General features: G+C 38.4%; 1 long non-coding RNA gene across 2 annotated transcripts in view; it reads right to left on the minus strand.

The window, feature by feature from the left end:
• Positions 1-566: 566 nt before the first annotated feature.
• LOC141443876 (uncharacterized) overlaps positions 567-27,237 on the minus strand; it is a 38,069-nt gene continuing 11,398 nt past the window's right edge. The window contains exons 2-3 of one of the 2 annotated variants that reach the window (XR_012453087.1): positions 13,419-13,608; positions 567-680 (exon numbers count right to left, since the gene is read on the minus strand). This is a non-coding gene — a long non-coding RNA (uncharacterized lncRNA). The remainder of the gene's footprint in view (positions 681-13,418; positions 13,609-27,237) is intronic. The other variant, XR_012453088.1, reaches the window with a different exon arrangement.

Here is a 27,237-nt window from a genome sequence, read left to right on the forward strand (position 1 = left end):
AAACAAACTGAAAATGCACAGGAAAACCGGAAAAAGAGTCTGTCTAGTGTCGCTGCATAAGTGACTACATAAGAAACAAACAGGCTGGGATATGTGGTGCATAGGAGAAATTCGTGTCTGTACTCCTGTCCAGTGGTGGTGTAGCGCTATAGCACGCAGCACGGAATGCTGAGGACCTGGGTTCGATTCCCAGCGCTGGTCTCTTTTTCTGGTTTTTCTGAGCCTCTGTGTTTCAGTTTGTATTTTCGATATATACTGATTTTCTTATTTATTTGTTACAAACACTACTACGTAATGGACCCCATCCCTGGTCTTCTGGAGACTGTAGATTGTAGATCGCCAGTATTTCGAATATAGCATAGGTTCTCAACCTGAGCGAATACGCCTCTTGCTCAAGAAAATAAAAAATACGGTACTTAGTAAGTAAAAGAAAAAGCTCAAAGGAAGCGATGGGCAAAATAAGGTTGAGAAACTATGGAGTAGACGACGGCACATCTTACTTAGACTCTGTCTTCTCAGTAGACCAACGGTAATTCGAGTAGACCGCGGGTGTTCCGCTTACCTTAACGTGCCGCACGCCGCTCAGTTCGCTAACGGAGCCCTCTATGCCGCGCACGCAGGACTGACACGTCATGCCCTTGATCGGGACTCGAACCGCCACTAGGGCTTGCTCCGCTTCCCTGGGGACAAAAAAAAAGAAGTTTTAATAAAGTTTTTTTTAAATAAGAGGGGAAACAAGCGTACGGGTCACCTGAAGGGTAGCAATCACAGCCGCACATAGACACCCTCAACACGAGGGGTATCAAAAGTGCGTTGCCGGCCCTATTAGGGACTAGGCTCATTTTTAAAAGATTCCTAAGCTGAATCGCTTTTAAAATTAATTAAAGCCCTTTCATTACATTCCGATTGCAGCGCTCGCTAGGGTTACTTTTGGGTAAGTATGCAAGATAGCAATGCTTTACACTACACCAGTGTTTATCTTTCTTGTAGTCGTGGAACATATATTCAAAATTACAAATAATTCCATAGATCCCTGCTTACTTGACCTACTGAATGTGCCCTTAAAATTAAAAAAAAAACAAACATAACATGAGAGCATAATTAAGCTGTTCATGTTTAAATTTGTGGAAAATACACCATTTCATGTTTTCACGTGGAAACCATTAGTTCCGTGTTAGAACGATTACACGGATTTTTTTTCACGTCCGCGACTAAAGACTGCATAACTTAAAATTTACTAACTCAATAGCATATATTCGCCGGGTGCGAAGTACTAGGTGGGGGTAATGAAGTCTATCGCAGCGCTCATAGTGGCCAAAAGTAGAAATAATGTAGGCTCTGTCATCTGTCATACTCATATGAATCTGTCATTAACAAAGCATTTTGTGTAGACTTAACTGCCTTATTTTAGTAATAGATGTTTGTCTTCTTGAATTATTGATCACTGTCCCTGTTTTGTTCTTAGTTCCTCTACATCCCGGACATGTCCACTGTCCAGCAGATACCAACAATTTTCCTATTGAAACGGTTCGTGGTTGAAATTTTATATTGAGTAATACACACAAAACCGGTCGTCAAAATAATACGTATTTTGATCTGAAAACGATATTTAATTTATTACTAGCGATACAAGAACAATTATATATGTTTACTATTATTTAAAGAAACCATTGTGTTGTCACATGTATACTTCCAGTCATTACTTATGGATGCGAAACATGGGCACTCACCAAACACCACAGAGAATAGTTGCAACGCTGCCAAAGAGCCATGGAAAGAAGTTTGACAGGAATAAGGAAACAGGACAGAGTGAGGGGTAGCGTAATATGGGATAAGACCAAAGTTGTCGACATAATAACCCGGATTGACCAACAAAAATGGAGATGGACAGGTCACATGATACGCGATCCACAGGAAAAATGGTGCAAAATTCTTACTGACTGGTATCCCAGAGATGGCAAGAGAAGTAGAGGACGCCAACAAACAAGATGGGAAGACGACCTTAAACTCACGGCTGGACATCATTGGAGAAGGGTAGCGCGAGACAGATCCCAATGGAAAATGTTAGAGGAGGACTATGCCAAGAGGCAAACTGAGCTTCGGGACTTACTATAACAAACACAACCATGTATCTATATTCAACTAAGAAGTTCAGAATAAAAATGCTTATTATTATTATTAAAGAAACCATTACAGTAGCTTTATCTTTTTGTTTTACAATAAAAGTACGACTAAACATGAAGTAAACAAACCATGACATAACCAAAATAAACCTCATTTAATTTAAAGACCAAAAATGAATTCACAGCCCACCGCCCAAATCACGGTATCACAGTAATTTTGTATTCTAAATTAATACGTGATAGGTTTGATTTTTGTCACAATGTCGCAATTAAATTTTAAAACGTCAGAACCTCAGAGCCGACAAACTTGCGGACACTAGGTGGCGCTGATGTCGTGCACAGAGCCAATACCCTCTGTGTGGCTTGCGCCCTAGCTGGTAGCGTCCCAAGCCTTAGCTGTGCAGATAATAAAGGACCAGCGGAAACGTCTTAGCAAAATCCCACAAGGGAAGTCGGGGAAACTAGTATGTAATGTATAGGAGTATTATTCCCTTATCTTTAATTTACTACCAAATTTCAAGTGCACTGCGGTAATTTAATTCTGTTTAAAAGGTAATAAAACTAATTAGGCATGTAGTTGTTATCAAACATCCGGTGGTTAGGGCACGGTTGAGTGGTTACAGCCTAAATAGAGATTAGGTGTTTTTGAAGTTGAAGGGGGGGGGGCTCTACGTATCCCTTACGTATCGAAGCCTTATTCAATCAATCAAGCAATCAATATTTTTATTTGTCTTAAACTGTTTCAAACCAAGAACAGAGAACCAATAAAATGAAAGACTCAAATAACCTAACCAGCAAAAAGTTGGAAAACCCCCGACTTTGTCACTTCAAAGTTCAATATCTCAAAAACGGCTGAACCGATTTTGATAAAACATGTCTAAGAACCATCGCTAGAAAACCTGATTTCAATTAAAAAAGACTGCAGTCAATTCGGTCCACCCGTTTAAGAGTGTCACAGACAGACAGACAGACACACACACAGACACACATAGCGGTCAAACTTCACTCTTTTTGCGTCGGGAGTTAAAAAATGAAATATTGTAATTTTCTGAATAATAATTATGTGTAAAGCCCGTTCGGCTTACATTGGTTAGTGGTTATGGTTATGCGTAAAAGAATTCTGCGTAATATAATTATGCGAAAACAGTTTCGGCACAAATGCGTAAACAGATTGTGCAAAAATGAATTATGACAAAAAATATATGCGTAAACAAGGGGAACCGGATACCCCCTTGGTTAGATATACTATGTTATAATAATAATAATAATCACTAGACGCGATGTCATACTACAATACCAATAGTACATTATGTCTTAAGGGCGGTAAATAAGGAATTACGAACGAGAGTCTATTAGAAGCCTGAAGTCGAAGACTGAGGGCTTTAATGAGTCGTTGTTCGTAATTCTAGTACCGCCCGTGTGACATACAATGTTTTTCATCACATTTGCGAGTAAAATTTATATTTGTAAAAGAAAAAATATGATTGTTCCAAATACGAGACCTTTATTGCCGCTCTGGCAGCGCCGCCCTCCCCCTCCCTCAGCATGTGCCTGAGCCGCGTGTGCATGTGGTCCTGCTGCTACGCCATGCGCAGCAGCGCGCGCTCAGCGCCATCAGTACGGACATTTACTCATTTACCGACCTTGGGCTTCATGACAACAAAATTTGTACGAGCAATGACTCATGCGACCGACCACGGGTTTCATGACAAGCACATTAAGGTCGAGGGTTTTATTTGGGGGGTTGCAATCAAGGTAGCCTTCATGTTTTGACACTGTTTGCTAGCTGGTGAAAAATATTTTTTTAATTTTTATTTATTATTCAATTTGTTTACACGGCATTACAGCGAACCAATACACCATTATATGTCACATTTTAAGAGCTCTATCAATCAGTTAGTTTGCGTTGCCGTTTGAAAATATTTAAAAGCAAATTTTAAAGTCGAGTTCATAAACATGTGAGCAACATTTTGATCAAAAAAAAATCTAACTAAACACAACTCTTATTGTTAACGGCGTAGAAGCGTGTTCAAATGTTTTTGATCAAATTTTTGCTCATAAGCCAAAAAACTCGATTCTCTCCGTCATAGTATATAGGATTTAGGGGATAGTAACCCATTATCACAAGCTTCGTATCGGGTTCCACAACCAATTGATCTAGTCCCAAGTAGCTTATATATATAGCTTGTGTTATGGGGCTTTGCCCGCGTGGAATTCGGTTATCGTGCACTGTTCCCTAGGGAACTGTGAATTTTCAAAGTCAAAGTCAAAGTCAAAGTGATTTATTTGTAAACATATATCTGCCCCGATTATGCAACAAAAATCTTTTCTGGGATAAAAGTAGCCTATGCCACTCTCTGGGACATAAACTATCTCTACGAACCAAATCATTCAGTCATTCTTTATGGAGGAAAATCCTATTGTATCTCGCTTATCTATTACACGGCTTTACCAAGGCCGCGCTCTTGAATCAAGCGGGTAGCGGAGCGATAAGCGGAGCGGCAAGCGTGTTTTACGTCTACTGGAGCGGAGAGAGGGGGTAGTTGTCGACCGGACAGCCAAGTTGATTGAGAGCCTGACTATGAAGCTTGGGTTCCCGGGTTCGATACCCGGTCGGGCCAATATTTGTATGAATAACGAATGTTTGCTCTCGGCTCTTGGACGTTTAATTTGTAAATATTATAAATGCGAAAGTTTGTAAGTCTGTTTGTTTGTGTGACTGTTACTTCATCAAGTCAAAATCATTGTACCGATTTAGATGAAATCAACTTTTTTGTGTAAACCTGTTGCCAACTTGCCATGGTAACGTCTGCTAAAATACTTATCTGTTTAAAAAAATATACATACCTCGTTGAGTTTCTTGCCGGATTCTTCTCAGCAGAGGTTTTTCCGAACCGGTGGTAGATTTTTTTTGACATTCATAAGTGCTTGTTGTAGCCTAAATTGAATAAAGATATTTTGACTTTGACTTTGACTTATTAAAAGTATGATTTTATGGGGTACAAATCCACTAAAAGTTAGGGGTTAAGACAGTTTTAAGGCAATTCCTTCGTGGCTCATCTCCTAAGCATGCTATAGTATACATTGCAAACATTTTTCTAACAAAGTATATCACTGATGTCTCTTGTGTTACAGGACAGAAAAACATACATTATTGACCTATATACACGCGCACAGGATAGAAAGCGAAACCATAAGTAATAGAGTTCTGGAAGCACCTAAGTTACGGATCTCTAAAAATTACTCACATGGTCAAATACAACATAATCAGATAATCACTGTCCTACAAAAACAACTAAAAACACGCGTAACGCTTAAACCGACTATACCACGACGAAATAAGACACAATTTCAAACAACAACACACCACACGTTCAGTATACTACGAGATTCACTTATTACTAAGCAAAAATTCATAACGTACTAATTTAATAGGAAAAACCTTGACATTCAAAATTAAACTTTAACTAAAGCACTGCAAAGTTCATTTCGCATCAGTCAAAACCGTAGCCATACCATTTCCATTGTAATACAAAACTGCTGAATCGAAACGAGACTTTAAATCATCGAGATAAAGTTAAATTTTTACTGCAACATCTACACACGGTACTTTTTCGTACTGAGTGCAAACCTGCTCGCAATGTTTTGCATAATAATAAACGACCTAACTCTCAGCAGATCTAATACAAATTAAAACCATAACAGCTTGTTTTACGGCTGCATTTCCATTGTAGTTTTTAACATTGAGTCATTTAACACTGTTGTTAAGAAGGACGTATGCAAAGCAAATCTAGATTTAGACGGGGCAGAGAAAGGCCAAGTTCGGAGAAATTGGTTTGTGTCACTTTTAGCCGAGTTAAAAATAGATGTTCTTCAATAACAGTTACCGATTATGTCAATGAATTAATGTTGATAATTGTAAAACCACGCCATTTCCTATGCTGCTTGCTCTTTACCTAATTATATTAAGAATTGTTTCATTTCAATTTTCATAATACTCGGTGTGAAAAGTTGTATGAGTCACTCGGGAGCAAAATTATTTTCATCTTGGGCGTTAACACTTGAGAATCCTTCATCGCTACGCTCAGGATTCTATTGTAGAATCCTTTGCTACATTCTGGATTCAATATACCGCCCTCGCCGTAAATACACCACTTTAGTACCTTGTGACATAAATATCCCGTATGTAATTCGGGATGTTATTTAAGTAATATCGAAAAAATTAAATAAACAAAACATTGTTTATTAGTTACGAATGAAGCTAGGGTTTCTATTCAAGGGAACTTATTTAAAAAAAAAACTTGAAAATTCGAATTTCAGTTTACTGGCAAGGTATTTATTACGCTTCAAGTATTCCGGACGACTCTAACATTTCGTCTATTTATTCTAACTACTTGTTTTCAAATTATCAAATATAAACAAACAGATAAAATACAAAATCTAACAAAAATCCAAGTATGAACGCATTTAAAAAAATAGTTAAAAAAAAACAAACCTGTGCTCTAGATTGTCGTTGGTAACGTTTGACACTCGCCCGGCCAATGGCGACAGAGCGCGGGAAAACCAACAAAATGGCCGCCGTGGGTGTTATTAAAAAACCACAATGGTATTTAGATTGTATAACATTATAATATTGTGTAAATACCATGTGTTTGTGTTAAATATTGTAAACATTGATACTGTTACGGTCTATCGTACAATAGGATTGTATTGTATGACTTAACATGACTAATAATTGAACTAAAGGTTACGATCTTCGATGTTACGATAGTTTAACAAAACACACAACACTTTTTTAAGGTTCCCCAAGCGGAACGGCTAAAATGCATGTATGTAAGAAACACGATTGAAAAATGTCGATATACACATATAGACAAGTGCAAAAATAAGTATCAATTCGAACCACTCAAAAATATGTTACTCCGGCCTTATTGCGCAGGAATAAGAGTCTGTGGTACTTAATTTTGAAACTTATACCTTTAAGGTAAACGTCCACTTGTCGGTATGGTACGCATCGTACGCATCGCACGCAACGGATCGTAGTATTCTTTGTATAGAAACTCATATAAGTGCGTCCACCTGTCCGCATCGTAAGCATCGCACATTTCTATACAAAGCAACAAATCCGATACGTCCGAAGCGTACGATGCGGATAAGTGGACGCCTACCTTTAAGGGATCTCTGCCAGACAATTTTTGACTGGATTAAGTTTTAAAGTCAGAAATAGGGAAAGCTAATGCTCTAAGACTTAAGAGTCTAAGTTTAAATACCTAATAAAATACATAAATAATTTCATATTATGTTCATATTTATTAATTTCTCAGAAATTGGTTGTCTGGAAGAGATCGCTTTTTAGCGATAAGACCGCCTATTGTCTACCTGAATTTTTCTATTTTGGTAATGTCTCTGTACTGTCAAAGTCAAAGTCACAACACAATTTTTGACAACATATAATAAATCGAAAACCATTTGGAGAAATAAGCTTTCTGAAGCGTTTTCAGAAATCAGATTCCAAAAATGTGACAAACTGAATTAAATAAACAAAATTTAAGTAATGCCCCTCATTTGACCCCTGCAGTGTCTCGTCACAAAGGCAGTTATAAAGCAGGTCTACACTCGTAAGCAAATTGTCAATTTGAAATGTTCCTGTCTTGCTTATAATAGCAAAGAGTGACAAAGATAGAACTTTAATCACATGATGCGCACCCGGCCTTAAACAGTTGTCATTTATCGTAAAGTCCGAAATGTATACGAGTATTTCCAATGTATTTTTACAAATTAAATTACTACGATACAAGTAAATACAAAAGTATTTAAATATCAGATCATAATAAAAAAAAAATATTCACTATCACACCATTAAATAAACATAGGAATAATCGAAGCTAAAAGAAAGAGAAATAAAAAAGTTTTTTGTCATGCATGGTTAATTTAAGTAAGACCCTAAGCCGTGCTTGAATTATTGTCAAATTGTAATGCCACAGATTATGTTATGTACGACCTGAATTTTTCTAGGCAATGGAACGTGGCTGTCTCACTGTGACGTCATCCAGCGAATTTCGTAAAAAAAAAAAAAAAATACTCATCCAAATTCAATGAAAATGATATCTTAAAATATCCTATTCTTTCCAAAAAAAATAATTTCATGTTTCGTGCATCCCAATTTATTAAACATTATGTATATAGTTTATCGAGATAACTGGTATCATATGACTGTTTTGATATGTTCACTATCAGGAGATATAGAGATTATACCAACTTTACGTCACCTTTTCTAAATAAGAATTTATGAAGGCTGATTTACTAGTATAAAATATTTGAGGTCCCGAGTTCGATTCCCGGCCGGGGCAAATATTTATGAATAATACGAATGTTTGGTCTCAGCTCTTGGACGTTTAATATGTATTTAATGTTTAATGTTTATCCGTTGCCACAGTACAAGCTTTGAATAGTTTGGGACAAGGTCAATTGAAGTCTATTGTCCCATTATGGTATTCATTAATTTATTTAGGGGCTGTTTCACCATCCATTGATAAGCGTTAACCGACGGTTAAATGTGATGCCGTCTCCGTCTATTCGAACAAATACAAATAGAGACGGCATCACACCTTACCGCCAGTTAACACTAATCAATGGATGGTGAAACAGCCCCTAAATCTCTGTTTTGCCCGTTTCCCAGCAACACACACGTACATATTGTAATAGAGAATTTTCCGTGATCGTTCGATCAACTCTTTCAACTGGACCGTTGTTTCGCGGTCGTAGCAGGTGCTATTTTTCCGGACGTCTCCGGAGTTTCCGCAAACATACGGATCTCTAAAACGAGGGCCGGAATGGAATATGGTATTTCATTAAACGCGTTCCAGTGAATGGGACGGCCATGTTATAACGGCGTGGGCGGAATCCTGAAAGAATCAATATGACGCCCTGTGACTGAAAATAGATTGGCATGCGTGAGCTTTATGAGAACTTAAATTGAAAATACAAACTGAAATATAGATGCACAGAAAAACCAGAAAAATAAGACTAGCACTGGGAATCGAACCCAGGTCCTCGGTATTCCGTACCGTGTGCTATACCGCTACAACACTGTTGGGCAACGGTACAGACACGAATGCACCTCATATCTCAGCTTGTTTGTTTCTTATTCAGCCACTTAAGCAGTGACGCTAGCGACATCTATACCGTAGCCCTCATTGAGAAACTTTCGGTACTCCATACCGTACGGAATACCGAGGACCTGGGTTCGATTCCCAGTGCTGATCTTATTTTTCTGTTTTTTCTGTGCATCTATATTTCAGTTTGTATTTTCAATTTAGGTTTTACGGGATGACCGTAAAAGTAAAAATTTGGAATTGAAATAAAAAATGCAAAAAGATTCCAAAACCAATCTTATGAGAACTTGGCCTAAGTTTGTCAATAAAGGCCTCGAATGTGTGGGCATTAATGTCAAATCTATACAGGGCAAGAACAAACGGTAATAAATACAAATATGTCATATCAAGTTCAAGTTGTTAAATTTTGACAACTTCTGGATTTGCCATACCCCGTAGACCTGTATATTATCATAATAACCTAACCAACAAAAAGCTGGAAAACCATCGACTTTGTCACTTCAAAGTTCAATATCTAAAAAACAGCTGAACCGATTTTGATAAAACATGTCTAAGAACCATCGCTAGAAATCCTGCTTTCAATTAAAAAAAACGCATTCAAATCGGTCCACACACACACACACAGACATACAGACACACATAGCGGTCACAACTTATAACACCCCTCTTTTTGCGACGGGGGTTAAAAAAGAAAAATGGCTAAAGCGTTGACCAATATCCTATTCAAAACATTATAAATCTGACCATAGCACCGAAACAGGGCCACGTTATTAAGGTCATACAATAAGCAGGCGCACACGCATTCGTTCTTGAGAGAAAGGCGTACCAGCAACCTTGTGAAGTAAGTCACATGGTCGCAGCCGATCAAAACTAGAGTTACGCGATTAAATCACTTGCAACAGTATCTCTTAATCCCATCGAAACATAAATGTGAAATGAGAGTCAAGATCAGTATTATGATGTTAACTTTAACGACAAAAGAAGTAGATCTAAATGGGTGCCAAGTGTCAAGGTGCCAAGTTCAATGGTCAGTCCTGAAATTTCAACAAACATACTATAGTACAAAAAGAAACGATAACAATTATATAGATTAAAAAATATCTAAACCCTGTATCTCTCCTACCCGGGGCATCGTGCCTAGCATGCTTGCGGCATTCCCTCGCTGCACGGCTAAGCTCAGCCTCTGGGCGAAAAAAGACCCGGCCCTGGGGTCGCCAGAGACGCCAACTAATTTATCCGACACCTCGCGAACAAATTTTTTGGTGTCGGATGACCACGGTCCTAAAGTTTCTAACGCAAGTGCCGCAGATATGTAATCATTCGTTAAGAACGAGTATTTGCGGCACTTGGTTGTCTGGGCGTGGTCAAAGCAGTCCCTGGCTTATTGGCAGAACCTCTGACGTAGGACGGAACCAGCGTGTCTGAGCACGTAACGTCCCACACCAAAGGCTTGCCTAAGCTCCAAGGCACCAACGTACACCCGTCGGGCCTCTTTCCGTCCGAAGCAGACATGCCTGAGGGCTCGAGGGTCGCCGGTATGGCAATAGTGCTGAGTGCCCGGCGGATAAGGTCGTTAAGCGACGCATGTCTATATACATGACCAGCACTCAGTTGACAATGTAAGCCGTGTCGGCCTAAACCATCAACTGTATTACCACACCGGCAGCAAGGGTGAGGTTCACAAACTTTTAATCCAAGCCGCAATCATATGGCAATTCTCAGTCCAGCAATTTATTTATAACAGGGTTTCTCAAACTTATGGCTCCACGTACCCCTGTTAAAGTTTCTAGACGATAGCGAACCCCTACCTCCCCCCCCCCCCAAAGAAAGTAATAAAATTGACTGTTGGAGAAACTAAGGTTATTTTTATTTCAATCATCATCATAATGTAATGTATATTATTTATTTCAATTCAATAAAAGGTAATAAATATAGGTAGGTAAGAATCATCTTGCCAACGAAAATACAAACTGAAACAAACAACAACAAATAATAAACAAATAAGTAACAATTTGGAGTTGAAATAAAAAATACAAAAGACTCCAAAAACCAATCTTAATCATCTTGTTAGTCTGGCAGCCTGGTGGTTTTTGGAGTCACGTAAACCTTGCCGCGAACCCCCTACCGTTGAATAGCGAACCCCTAGGGGTTCGCGTACCCACTTTGAGTAACCCTGATTTATAACAATATAAAATATTTTATAACATACATACATACATAAAATCGCGCCTCTTTCCCAACGGGGTAGGCAGAGACTACATCCTTCCACTTGCTACGATTCTGGCATACAACTCTCGCTTCCTCTAGTTACACCTATTTTATAACAACTTAAAATATAATTTCTTATAACTTTAGGTTAATATATTGAAACCTAAGGTCGGACTTGGCTAGTTCTCATATACGAATTAATTAAGTACCTATTAAAACAGTCGTGGAAGAGCCCTATGTTTCATGGCTAGTTTTTATCAGCAAGCCAAATTTTCGGAAGAATAAAATGAGAACTTACAGCTTTAAAACTTGCGAAGGCTATTTTATAAGTTTTTTGATCAGCTAAAACTGATTCCGCGTCAATAGCTTTGGGGAGACTCTTAGAAGCCCGAAGACGAAGAGATCATGAGTCGATGTTCGTAATTCCAGCCTGTGTAGTGTGTGCAGGATGTAGCTACCCCGCTGCTCGGGGGCTGCTAGTCTAGCAATACATAGGATACATCAAACTCATAGTCAAAATACCATCAACGCGATGGGGTGACAAATAATAATGACCAAGTGCGGGTAGTTCGTGATACGAGTGCCGGTACTTTTTGTGATCAAGTGCGGGTGGTTCGAAGGACTCGCGCTGCTAGGCAGACTTGACACCCCACACTTCAGTCTACTCGTGACCACGGCCACTGTAATGTTGCCGAAACGTCGAGGTAAATATTACTCGTGTGTGTTAGCGTGATAAGTCCCGTTGGTGGTGGTATTTTGGCTATGAGTGAAAACCACGAAAGTTTAAAACGTTACACCTTAGGCGTAATCCACAGAAAAAAGGCCCTTGGAGTTGTTTTATTTAGGTTATTGTTGTGTCGTGTCGTATCAGGAAGTCAAACAGCTGGCCAAAGACCACCGTGCATGCGGAATGGCGATAACTCCACCGACAAGAGCTCGTTCATTTCATTCGAGCATTTTTCACTCGTTCGTTTGCTTGTTTGATTATTTTTACTTCGATATTACGTTGTATTCTACATACGATAAGTATGTGATTTATACTGTTTTTAGTGTTTTGAAAGTGTGGTGCCGTGAATCCCCCACGTATCGGAAGCGAACACGCCATGGATACGCTGTCAATGGACGTCTTGAAGAGCATAGCTCTTAAATTTAAGAAGAGGAGTTTGTAACTATGTTGCTTCGAGAAAGAGAACGCAGAGCTCTGTCAGTGAGGGTACATGTTGGCTCGTAGATTTGCCGGTAGTACACCTAGTTAACACTTTTTAAGGCATTCTGCCAAACTTTTTACACCAGCAGTCTGTGGGCTATATACCCAAAAATCGTACAATACCGTACGGATCATTGTATAATAATTTGTTTAGGATGATGGTGGGGCTGCCTCGCTACTGCAGTGCTTCTGGCATGTTTGCTGACGCTCACGTGGACGACTTTTACGCGCTTATGCGTAAGAAAGTCGCTTCACTGATACGCAGAATGAGGGGCAGCTCTAACAGTCTCCTAAAGGTGGTCGCAGAGAGGCAGGACAGTGCTGTGCTAGGCAGGTTCAACATGCTGCACGCTGCTCCTGCGTCTTTGCGACACCATACCATCTAATAAATATCTCGTATACCAATGTAGATATTTTGACCATGAACTACCGTGAGACTAACTCATATTAAATGATATTGTAACGGATAACTCACGTCTTAAACGAGTTTAGCTCGACATGTTTCAGGCTATTTCATACGTAGCCCTCTTCTCCTGGTTTAAGACGTGAGTTATCCGTTACAATATCATTTAATACCAATGTAGATATACTAACATAGTTCTTAAGTTTCTATTGTTACTAACATGCTATGGACCAAATTAGTTGTCTGAAAATAAAAACATTTTATTTTATTTTTTTGTTAGCCTGTATATTACGACACTGCTTACGAGCAAGTGTTATATAAATGAAAATAAATATCATACACTACATGATCGTTTCACTTACCCAATCTCCACATCGTCCAGCCTCTTGTACTTGAAACTCCGGGACATCATGCTATCACTGTCACACTTCACAGTAGGTTCTCTTTCTCACTAAACTTTACACTACACTTTACACAATGTCATTTTCATATCTATTTTTTTTATTTAGGATGGGTCTATTTGTTACATCAAACGATATTTTATCGAACGAGCTGAAAAATCGTGATTCGATGACATATGAGTGAAAGAGAGATCTACACATAATTATTACACACATAAGACAAAATGCATTGAGAAGGGAGATGTCAGAAATTGGACCCAACTCAGCAAGAAGTCGGCATATGATTATCATCTCGATAGTATGTCCCACTTCACACTGTAGAAGAAGAGAGCTTGAGCCATAGTTCACACGCGGGCTATACAAAAAAAAACTGGCCAAGTGCGAGTCGGACCCGCGAACGAAGGGTTCCGTTTGATACGTTCAAGGCAGATGTTTAAGCAAAGGTTTAAAACATATATTTCTTATTCTCTTTTAAAATATGGCTTTTCTGTCCTAATTAATAGGACAATTTCGCCAGTGTCAAAGTATACTCTCTTTGAGAGGGACGTTGTACGGTGGTTGTAGTTTTTGCAACTTGATAGTAAAATTCCAGAAACCACGCGGACACAACTTGTGCATTAAAAAATGTCAGACACGAGAGAAATATAGAATTTTGTGATCACTGTTCACTGTTAAGATAAATCGCCGCATAAAACACTATCAAAATTTTACTTCAACTAGCCAAAGAAACAGAAATAGCAAAATTAGATATTGTCTACATCCGCCATGTTCGAATGCTACAAATCGAATCCAAACATATATTTATTGGATTGCCAGAAGTTTCAGGTCAATGCTTAGTACTACCCGGTATCGTCGGTTCTATTTGACAACCAGGCTGCGAAAATCTTTGTCTTTGTTTTTGCTTGTATCAGGTACCTATATTCAAAGAATATCAGTTATGTTTGTTTGTTGAACCTTAAATTATACATTTTAGTAACTTTGAGTAAAAATTGTATGCGACTGGGTGCGTCAACTCCTACTGGTTCCGGCAGAATATCAGCGCTGTGACAATGTCGCAGCACATGCTGAGTCGGCGCCTTTTCGCGGCTGTGCCGTGACAACTTGATTTAAATATGTAACAATTTGAATCGTTTGTTTATGTAGAATTTTCATGGCATGTTTGTGAATAAAGTTTTTTATCTATCTGTCTATCTATACGTAAAGTTTCGCCATCCCTGCTCTAGAATGACCTTGTTAATGTTCGTAGCAATGTCTGGCTCTGTTTGGCCTGTTCGCTGTTCAGTTTGTCAAATTTAAAATCGGCGAATGCTCAATGCTCTTAAAATTGGATTTTGGAGTCTTTTTGTATTTTTTATTTCAACTCCAAACTCCAAATTTGTTAGTTTTACGGTCATCCCGTGAAATCCAACGAAAGTTCAAACACGGCGGTGGGACTCGAACCCAGGTCCTCAGCATTCTGTGCCGCGTGCCATACCCCTACACCAGTGGGACAGGAGTCTATACACAAATGTGTGTGTGTGTGTTGTGTGTATTGCTTACCTCAGAAAGTCTTTCTATATAGGTACCTGTTTTCTGTACTGCTTGCTATGTTGGGTGCAATAAAGAGTTATTGTATTGTATTGTGAGGTGCATGGGAGAAATTTGTGTCTGCACGCAGCATGCAATGCAGAAGACCTGGGTTCGATTCCCAGCGCTGGTCTCTTTTTAACCCCCGACGCAAAAAGAGGGGTGCTATAAGTTTGACCGCTGTGTGTCTGTGTGTGTGTCTATCTGTCTGTGGCACCATAGCTCTTAAACGGGTGGACCGATTTGAATGCGGTTTTTTTTATCGAAAGTAGGTTTTCTAGCGATGGTTCTTGGACATGTTTCATCAAAATCTGGTACAGCCGTTTTTGAGATATTCAACTTTGAAGTGACAAAGTCGGGGGTTTACCAATTTTTTGATGGTTAGGTTATTTTGGGTTTTTTCTGTGCACCCATGTTTCAGTTTGTATTTTCGCTCAATGCTCTGTTACAAGCGAACGCTCAAGCTCAAGTTTATCAGCAATTTATGGGCCACTTTTTAAACTAAGACAAATTACACGGTTCTCTATCGTTTGCCCGAATTTTATATGCCCGAATGTATCGTTTTCTAGAATTTTCATTTGCGCATAAAGTAATTTATTTCTCATAATAATTCATAATTCATTTATTGGTTCAACATAGGTTGGTACAAAAGATCTCAAAGCTACTTGAAGTATCACTATTTTGCGCCGTTAGGCATACAAACAGGTCGTGATGCATTCACACGCATCACATAATAATTCTCATCATAGTTACTTAATATGAGTTATTGCAATCTGTTAGAAATATTAATTTCTTCAGAGTTGATATTAAACTAACCTAACCTACTGCATTCTATATGATGACATATAAAAAAATCCTGAAAACAGCACGGTCCTATATATTTTATGGCAAACGTTGGTATGGCAAGTTAAATTCGGGCAAATGAAATTCGGGCAAGTAAAGGTAAACGAAATTACACTTCGAAGCACCGTTCACACTTTAGACTTTTACTAAAGCTTTCCAAAACAAAAACGCGTCAGCCACGATAGACGGTATTCTTAATACTGATTTAACTGTGTTATCAATTATCATAAAAATAAAGAATGAATTATCTCTTTAGATTAAGTATCATTAAATGATAACAAAAGGTCAACTCATTTGTAACGTTTGTAGTGCACACGGCGAACAACACGTTCTCTGTAAGTTTTTTGTAATGTTTTCTTCGAATACACGGATCGGAAAGTTAATGCAGATACTGTTGGAAAAGATATACTACAGTGTAGGCGATTTTCTGTCGCAATATAGTTTCTAGTACAGTTGTTTTTAGTGTTAGAAATAGTAGTTTGATAACCAAGGGTGGAAAGTGACGCATTTCACCCGAGATAATTCTGGCGCTCGAACGTAGTGAGAGCGCCAATAGTTCGAGGGTAATTTCACCCGAGTCAGAAACTCTACTTTTTATTTCGACTGTGAGGAAAGTAAAATACTACACAAAAAAATGAGATTAATAATAAATTGAATTTATTTATATCCAACCTCCAACGGTACCTTTTCGACGGCTGACTATAAAACAAAACGAGTTGGTCACGACCAAGGAGCTTATAAACAAAACTGGAGGTTGAACACCGAACGAAGAAGTTTGACCTTTATTACTTATTTATAATATATATTCCATCTCTTTCTTTCACATTTCACGAATGACTTTCATCTCTTCCTTAACCTAAATAAAGAAAGAGATGGAATATGTTCGTGTCGTAATAAAGATCAAATTTCTTGTTTCAAACGGATGTTCGGCATTCAACCTCCAGTGTTGTATATAAGCTCCTTGGTCACGACGTGCATCTAGACTTGAAAAAACAAGTATCATTGACGTAACTCAATTATCTTCGAATCCGTGGATAATCGAAAAATTAAAAAAAAAAAAAACTTTCCACCCTAGAGATGAAAACGCAATTTTCCACCCGGCTATCTACCCATGAAAATTAAACTTTCCGAACAGGAGAGATGAAAATGTAATTTGCATGCTAGTATAAGAAAATTGTACAAATAGCGGGATAAGAAACCTTTTGTCTCATTACCATCTATTCTATTCTATTCCCCTTGTTCGCCTCATCATATCAGCCGTAGGACGTCCACCGTTGGACATAGGCCTCCCCCAAGTAAGACTAGATTTTAATATGTCCATCAATTACCGGGTGTGGCCTGTACATTCATATGCTCATTCAAAAAATTAAAACATACATATATATCGTCCTCGTCAAACTAAACAACATTAGTTCAGCGACTTTTATAAATAATGGCGTCTAAGGGGCTGTTTCACCATCCATTGATTAGCGTTAACCGACGGTTAAATGTGATGCCGTCTCCGTCTATTCGAACAAAACAATAGAGACGGCACCTAACCGCCAGTTAACACTAATCAATGGATGGTGAAACAGCCCCTTAGAATTTTAAATAATTCTATCAATACCGTCGCCACCAACACTCAGCTGACGTCGCCTGTCACGCTACAAACCTCAAGCATTTTGCTTTACATTGCTTCTTCACCTCTAAAAGTGTAATAAAAATTAAAAAAAAAAACAATTATTTTTTAAAAGTCGCTCATCTAATGTTGTTCAGTTTGAGGAGTAGGTATGATCTATGTTTTTAACCCCCGACGAAAAAAGAGGGGTGTTATAAGTTTGACCGATATAATGTGTGTGTCTGTCTGTCTGTGGCACCGTAGCTCTTAAACGGGTGGATCGATTGGAATGCGGTTTTTTATTTGAAAGTAGGTTTTCTAGCGATGGTTCTTAGACATGTTTTATCAAAATTGGTTAAGCCGTTTTTGAGATATTGAACTTTGAAGTGACAAAGTCGGGGGTATTCCAGCTTTTTGTTGGTTAGGTTATAATTATTTGCTCATATTACAGGCCACACCCGTTATAAACCAAACCACCACCACCTCGTGTGGTGTATGGTCGCAGACCTGCAACTGGTTTTAATTCATAGTCATTATCATAGTAATTCATAGTCATAATGACGACCGGATGGCCAAGTGGTTAGATTAGAGAACCTTACTACGAAGATTGAGGTCCCGGGTTCGATTCCCGCCCGGAGCAGACATTCGAACGAATCTTTGTTCTAGTATCTTGGATGTTTAATTATGTACTTAAGTATTTATATATCTATATAAGTATGTTTATCCGTCGCCTAGTATCCATAGTACAAGCTTTGCTTAGTTTGGGACTAGGTCAATTGGTGCCAGGTGTCCCATGATATTTATTAAAATTATCCTTATTTTAAACCCATGACAGACCCAAGCATGATCCTCAGAACCTTTCAATGGATTGACAGACAAGACGAATCCAAATTCAGACACCGAAGACCACCAAGTCTCAAAATTGCAATCCACTCGTTAATTTACAATTATATTTACATTTAATCGCATAATCTAATTTTACTTCAAGAACTACTCCTCCATGAAAGGATTGTTGCAATATACGTAACAAGATAATGATAGCAAACATTGTATGCTTAAAACAAAACAAATACAGCAATTAAAGGTTATAATTTTTGCACTTTGTACACACACACATAAACATGACGCCTGTATTCCCAAATGGGGTAGGCAGAGCTCACGAAACGTTACCGCTTCGGAGCCACTTTTACCAATTTTAGGTTTTAAGTTTGACAAAAACGGTAAAATAGTGACAGGTTGCTAGCCTGTCGCCTACACGACCTATATACTCAGTCGCCTCTTATGACATCCACGGAAGAAATGGAGAGGTGTAATTCTAACCCGCCCGACACCACACGGGTACTTTTGCACTTATGTACGTATGGTTTAAAGCCCATTCACAAATGAAGTGCAAAGACTCTCAATCATTACTCGTAGGACTTAGAAAACTCTAATTTTTGGAAGAAATAAGAACGAATTACGATCTATTCCAACAGGATAGGGAATTCCGCAAACGGGTACACAACTTTGCAGTTCTAATATTAGGTTCCCACTAGCCACCAAAATGGGGTGCAAATGGAGGATGCAAATGTAACCAAAACTACCAAAACCGGTTCTATCACCACCACCACACTAAACTGACGCGTCTCAAACTCAACCCGAGCTCATCTTCAGAGCAACACAACCGTTCATGCTATCAGATGTTAACAATTTTACAGTGTGGAGGTGGAGGAACTATGAACACACATTTCTTGCATAAACGTAGCTATCATAAGGTCGCGGGTGAGCAAAGAAATTCTATTAGTTCAATGATATGGAACTCCGCATAGTAACGCCTGATTCAATAAATTAAACGTCTATAAACATTCACAATCACACTGTATAAGCCGCAAGACTTGTTGTGCACTTATGTTTGCAACCGGCACTGTTGCACACGGCCTAAAGCACCGTGTCATGCGTATTTATTGTGAATGACTGTATCATAATCGATTACACAGTCAATATTGATTTAAACATTTGAAACAGCTCGGCCGCACGGCTTTGTGAGTTTATAGTACACAAGTTTACCCGCGGCTGCGCACGCGTAAACTTTTCGATCTTCGTTACAATTGAAATTCCGGGATTTTACAAAATTCCCCTGGGAATTCACAAAGTTTATATCACGGTCTTCATTTAGGTTGTGTTAAGAACAACTGTACAAAATTTCATGACTCCAAACCCAGCGGTTGAAATTTCAAGATTATTATCCCTATCCCGTGGGAATATCGGGATAAAAAGTAGCCTATGTGTTATTCCAGACGTCCAGCTAACATACCAAATTTCATGACTGTAAGCCCAATGGTTATTATCTCGAGATATTATCCCTATCCCGGGGGAATATCGGGATAAAGAGTAGTCTATGTGTTATTCCAGATGTCCAGCTATCTACGTACCAAATTTCATCCAAATGCGTCTAGCGGTTTTAGCGTGAAAAAAAAAATATCACGGGACAATTCACACCAATTGACCTAGTCCCAAAGTAAGCTTAGCAAAGCTTGTGTTATGGGTACTAAGCAACGGATAAATATAATTATATAGATAGATACATACTTAAATACATAGTAAAAACCCAAGACCCGAGAACAAACATTCGTATTTTTCATACAAATATCTGCCCCGACACGGGAATCGAACCCGGGACCTCAAGCTTCGTAGTCAGGTTCTCTAACCACTAGGCCATCTGGTCGTCAAGTGAAGAAGTAACAAACATACACACACACACACACACACACACACGCACACACACACACACACACACACACACACACACACACACACACACACACACACACACACACACAAACACACACACCACACAACACACACACACACACACACACACACACACACACACACACACACACACACACACACACACACACACACACACACACAAACATTCGCATTTATAATATAAGTAGGATTAATTTTTGTCGCGTATTAGTACGGTACCCTAATTGACCGACTTTTATAAAGCAGAGATCAATAAGTCATTAAGCCTTAACAGTCTTCTTCTTCTCTTTTAAGATATGGCTTTTCTGTCCTAATTAATAGGACAATTTCGCCAGTTTCAAGGTAACTCTCTTTGAGAGGCACGTTGTACGGTGATTGTAGTTTTTGCAACTTGATAGTAAAATTCCAGAAACCACGTGGACACAACTTGCGCATTAAAAAATGCCGGACACGAGAACGAGAGCAATATAGAATTTTGTGATCACTGTTCACTGTTAAGGTTAATCGGTTAATTTTTTGGACTATCAATGCTAGAAATCTGTAATTTTGCACGAATATGTATGTAAACTATGCCGACAAAATAGTACATAAAAATTAAAAAAAAAATTTTTTTGTTTACCTCTCATAGACGTAAAGTGGGGGTGATTTTTTTTTCTCATCCAACCTTGTAGTGTGGGGTATCGTTGGATAGGTCTTTTAAATTATGATTAGGGGTTTATTAAGACGATTTTTCGATTCATTGGTATTGTTGCGAAATATTCAACTTTAAAATGCAAATATTCATTAAAATCGAGCGTCCCCCCTTTCTACACGGAAAGCTATAACAGTTAAGTTTTCTTGAGAATTATTAGTAGTTTAAGAGTAAATCGCAGCCTAAGGTATAAAATATACCTAAACTTGGAATATTCCGTACAAAATACGAAATCCTTAGAAAAATATCACTTGATTTTTTCGTAATGGCTACCGAACCATATTTCGGGCGTGTCCGACACGCTCTTGGCCGGTTTTTATTATGTTGCCTAACCGCTCTAGATAACAGTTACGAATTGGTAACCGAGTGAAAGTTAAGTTTTGCGGTAAAAGTAAAACCCAATGAGACGCAGCGCGGGCATAGGAAGCACGGCAAGCTAGATTCCCATTCGCTTTTTCCCAAACACTTTTTTACCACTACGGTTTTTAGAGATTTACTGTCATTTGGTGCAAATGGAGAATGGACAACTCGAAAGTATACGTCAAAGCAGAAACATTTCAATTTGAAATACATACATAATAAATATCGTCGAAAACGGAACCTTGTGATATGGTAGAATTGTCAAATTTGATGCAAGTCTGCTGAAAATAAACGGACACTTGTATTTAAGTGAGTACACTCCGAAATATGATGAATTCGTAAATATATTCCACCCGAAATCATTTATTTGGGCCAACATGTTAAATTAAGACTTGATTTAGACTCACAACATTCATGATTGGTTTTTTGGAGTCTTTTTGTATTTTTTTCATTTCAACTCTAAATTTGTTACTTTTACGGGTATTTATATTTTTATTGTACAGTAATGAAACAGAAATAACCCGTAGGGCAAATAATAGTAGATTATTGTCATGGCCTGGAAGTAGCCAATTGCTGGCTGAGTACGAGTAATAAACGGACGAGCTTGCGAGTCCGTTTAACTAATACGAAGCCAGCAATTGCTATTCCAGCCGAGACTAATATAAAGCTTTTCTCAAAAATGATGAATAATTCTGAAATAGACTAAACTTTTTCTCAGAATATATCGTAACATTTAATTTTATTCCAATTATTTTTCTTATGCTTTCCCGCCTTTTAAAAAAAAAAAAAAACTGCAGGTGTATTATTCCACCGAAAACACCACAAGTTATTTCAGAGCCCTCAGAGCCAATAGAAAAAGTCCGGAGTTCCAACAAAATATCTGATTGGCCATTAGACTTGGCTGTATACGACTTGTGCCAACGTTTCCATGGCCTTTTTAACTTTAAAAAAAAATGTGACTGATTGCAGGCGCGCTAATTCATTATTGTCGAGCTAGCGCGCCTGCAATCTTTTTAACTTTTTAATTTTTCGCTGACCATAAACTATGCACTTCACCTTCTGATATGTAAAGAATAATGTCAACTTTTACGGACATTTTTGAGAAAAGTTTCCTTACTGTCAAACCGTTAAAAAAAAAACAGTTATTTGTGGGAAAAATAAAATCTTTAGAGATAACTAGTTATACTGGAAGAAAAATATCCTCACAGATTACCAGTTATCTAGCCATGGTTATCTGTAAGGAATAGTGACTGTACCACCCAGTATATTTTATAGCAAACGTTGGTAAGTAATAAGTATGTCAAGTGAAATTATGACAAATGACTTTATGGGAAGCGAACTGATTCGTTTAGACAGAATCGAACTAACATTCATGCAACAAAAATTGACATATTTATAAACATCACATTGTGCAATTAGTGTATTGTATAATAAATAAACCGGTTACAATGACTCCGATTATTGTATCGGCCGCAACATGTGACTAAAGCCAAACAAGTCACAGTCACAACATATCACAATCTTAGAATAGATTTGACACAATGAGAGTTTTACGACAATATCGCTAGATGGCGTTAGAATCTGGCCAACGAAAGCTGTACACGAGAAACCGCGGCTAATAAAAAAAAACCGGCCGAGAGCGTGTCGGACACGCCCAAAATAGGGTTCCGTAGCCATTACGAAAAAATTAAGTAATATTTTTCTAAGAATTTCGTATTTTATACGGAATCTTACAAGGTTTATAGGTTTATTTTATACCTTAGGCTGCTATTTACTCATAAACTACTAATAATTCTCAAGAAAACTTAACCGTTATAGTTTTCCTTGTAAGTTTGATATGCTTACTACCATCCTGAATTTTTTCAAATATTTCCACCAAGATTTTTTTTAGATTTTAGAGGGGGGACGGACGTTCAATTTTGATGAAAATTCGCACTTTAATTGATAGTCTCTGAGCAAAGCCGCTGACGGACAGACAAACAGACAGTCATGGCGAAACTATAAGGGTACCGTTTTTGCCATTTTGGCTACGGAACCCTAAGAATGACTTGTAAAATTGCCCATTGCGGCCTATTTACTGAATAAATGATTTGAATTTGAATATGAAAAACGTCCTCGCAACTCGCAGATTTTTAGTGGAAACAGAGCCTTATAGTAACGTAGGGTGTTTCCCAACCAACGCATAAAAAAGGGTTATGGATGGAATGGAAATAACACACCTAGTTTGTTTCATGCAATCTTTGATTGGTTTAATTGTTGATAAGTAAAACGGTGCACAGATAATCATTATTTAACAGGAAATAAGAGTGATTAAGTATTTAACTTTAAACCATATGTAACAAGAAATGATATCCAGTTAAATTGAAGCTATTTGTTAACGTTATTATTGTATTATGATCGAAACGAAGCGCGTATACCAAACGGAACAGGAGCTCCGCTCAGCGGAGCTCTGTCGACTCAATTCGTGCTTGTTGTAAATGTTAACTGTTTTAGATTTAATATATAATTGGGTAAGTTAGATTATTAGAAAACATTGATGAAATCAAAGATCTAATTTTCTTTGCGAGAATTCGTCGAAGAAACTAAACTCATCGACATAACTGGAAATATATGCAAGTTGAAGTGGCAATGGGCGGGTCACATCGCTTGAACAGATAACCGTTGGAGGAGAAAAGTCCTCGACCACGAACCGGAAGACGAAGCGTTGGCAGGCCTCCCACCAGGTGGACTGACGTCGTGAGAGTTAGGCACTTGTCCCACCGCCGACGATGAGCGAGAAGCGAGTAGAGCGAGTAACTAGAAACGAGTGGGCGAGCAGCGAGAAGCGAGTGTAGTTCTGTCGCTGGCTGTAAGAGAGTGTTCGAGTGCGAGGGGCGATTACCCGCTCGTGCGGGGCGGCCGCCAAGCTGACATCGCTGAGCGAGTATCTATAGCTCAGCGAGTTTTATAGCTCTTGTCGCTGCGACAAAAGATGTAAGAGCGAGTTCTCGCCGACAGTGTGAACAGCCAGCGATCAACTATTAATATATGTCTCTCTTTTACTCACACAGGATGTTATATCTTTTGTTCGTTTCTTGAGATTATTAGTAGTTTAAGAGTAAATAGCAGCCTGAGGTATAAAATATACCTAAACTTTGAAGATTCCGTACCAAATACGAAATCCTTAGAAAAATTTCACTTATTTTTTTCGTAATGGCTACGGAAACCTATTTCGGGCGAGTCCGACACGCTCTTGGCCGGTTTTTTTTTAAGGCAGTCCGTTTTTTTTTCATTTACGTGGTTTTGCGTTACGCCACACCGGTGATACGTCTGTTTTGTAACAAATAAACAATGTAATCGTATTCAGTGGCCCCACTATTGACCCCACGTGATTAATTCAAGGAGCTATAGACGCTAAACACAATTGTTTAGTTCAGGGTTATTCCAATTGAATAGATAGTAGAGACGGGCCGAATGTGGTTTGAACCGAATACGAATTTCGGCCGAACTTCGGTTTAATGACCTGCCTCTAGTTAAAATTTAAATACAAGTAGATAGTAGAAGTTAAATGTCATTGTTAGGCTACGTACACACTATGCGGCCAACCGCGCGGTTTTAGCGCGCCGTCTCTTTCTCGACCTATACTTTGAAGAAGGACGGCGCGCCAAAACCGCACGGTTAGCCGCATAGTGTGTACGTAGCCTTACAGATAGTTCAACTCAGTTGTGCGCGCGGCCCTATGTGTGCGTGCGCTTGTAAATATACAATTTTCACGTGACGCGGCAGTCGTCGTCCGAGCAAGACGTGTTCTTACCGCTCTACCCACACATAGGGCCGCGCGCACAACTGAGTTGAACTATCTGTAACAACCTTTAATAATTTAAAAATACAATATGTTTTTCAATAATATGGTGTGTAGTATGTCTTTCTAACGGCCCGAGGGTTGCCGACGGTGCTGGCTGAAAATCAGCGCTGGGGTGTTTTTAACGCTTCAGCATTATGCTGAGCCAGTGTCCGATTCACAACCGCAATGACACATACCTTTGTGTTGTTTTTTTTTTTTGTAGCTAATAATTTTGTTGTCTTGTGTTGTGAATAAATGTATTTTCTTTCTTTCTTTCTTTCTTTCAATATTCACTGTGTGAAAATTGTGAGTAAAAAAAAATTTTTTTAGTTAAATTTATGAATTGTAATCAAGATGTTTATTAAAAGAAAAGGTTTATTTAGCTTTTGTCGCACCTTTTACTGATATGATATGACAGACATGCTTTCTATTAATTTCAGTCGAAACAGTACAAGTAGGCTGCTATTTTCTAGTGCCGAATGTTCGGCATTTAAACCTTATTTCGGCCGAATGCCGAAGTTCGGCCGAAGCTGCCGAAATTCGGTTAAACCGAATGTAATACGAATTTCGGCACATCCCTAATACATAGTGCAACAAGTCAAGCTTTGCGGACACCGATCTTATTAGTTCAGCCGAACCATTTGATTTTTGACCCACCGTAGAACGCTCTCACAGTAAGTGTCATAATAAATTCCCTTGTCAAGCAATGCGATGTAGTGTTGCCGAAAATTCGATAGTTTGAAATCGATAGTTTCAATCGGAAAAACATTAAATAAATAAAAAACCCGACTGCCAAAACTAAATGGAATAAAATAAGCCGTGGTCTAGAACTCTGTTAAGTAGCTAATTTAAAGTTCAACAGTCGGGTCGGGACCCATTACTAAGAGTTTTTGAGCGTCACGATTTGAACGGGTCCCGACTGTTGAACTTTAAATTAGCTACTTAACAGTACAGTTATAGACCACTAGGCTTATTTTCCTCCTTTTAGTTTTGGCAGTCGGGTTTTTTGATTTTCCCGCGTGGGAACTATGGCCCAAGCCATCTTGTTCTGAGAGGAGGCCTGTGCCCAGCAGCGGGACGTATATAGGCTGGGATGATGATTGTTGTTTCTGTAAACATACCTTCAATTATATCGACTTAATCTGTATTTACTCCCTTTCCAATGCAGTGCTAAGTGGCTTTATCGCATAAATAGTAACACATAGATATAGTCCGATAACATATAGATATAAGTGTCAATAATTTGATGCTAATCAGCTCACATGTGTACACAAATACGTCACTGTTCATAAGGAAAAAGTTCGATGAGGATTTCTGTAACCGCCTAAATGAAAATGAATTAAAAAAACAACCCTCCTTCGGGCAGTCGGGTAATAAGTTTTTAGTTAAAAATTTAATTTTTAATACAAGCTATTATTTGCAGCCTGTACTTTTTACCCGACTGCCCGAAGGAGAGTTATGTTTTTCGAGCGTATGTAAGTATGTATGTATGTATGTATTTATGTATGTATGTAATGGGTAATGGTATGTATGTCCATCTCTTTGGTCCTCGCTGCAGCCTCAACGGCTAAACGGATTTTAACATATGAGGTATCATTGGACTTGTCATAACTGTCGGAGTGACATAGGCTATATAAAATTTCAATATGGCGTCTGCGAAAAAAAATATGTTGGAGGAATGAAAAAATATATTTTGTATTTTAACAATATGGGTATCAAATGAAAGCTAATAATTAGCCCATTCTGAATATATATGGACTATAATACTTTTAATCTACTATTTCACAGAAATATCAAAAAGTATAAAATAAAAAACATTAAATTTAAAAATGAAAAAACCCGACTGCCTGAAACTAAAGGAAGAGAATAAGTCTAGTGGTCTAGAACTCTGTCAAGAAGCTCATTTAAGCTTCAACAGTCGGGACCCTTCAAATCGTAACCAGCTCAAAAAATCTTGGTAATGGGTCCCAAGTAGTCCCAACTCTTGAACCTTAAATGAGCTTCTTGACAGAGTTCTAGACCACTAGACTTATTTTCTTCCTTTTAGTTTTTCAGGCAGTCGGGTTTTTTGATTTTTTAAATTTAATTGTGGACTGTACTAGCATTGTCATCCAAACTATATCTAAAGATCTGAAAATATATCTAAAGT

The sequence above is a fragment of the Choristoneura fumiferana genome, chromosome 28 (genome assembly GCF_025370935.1).
Source record: "Choristoneura fumiferana chromosome 28, NRCan_CFum_1, whole genome shotgun sequence".
Classification (NCBI taxonomy): domain Eukaryota; kingdom Metazoa; phylum Arthropoda; class Insecta; order Lepidoptera; family Tortricidae; genus Choristoneura; species Choristoneura fumiferana.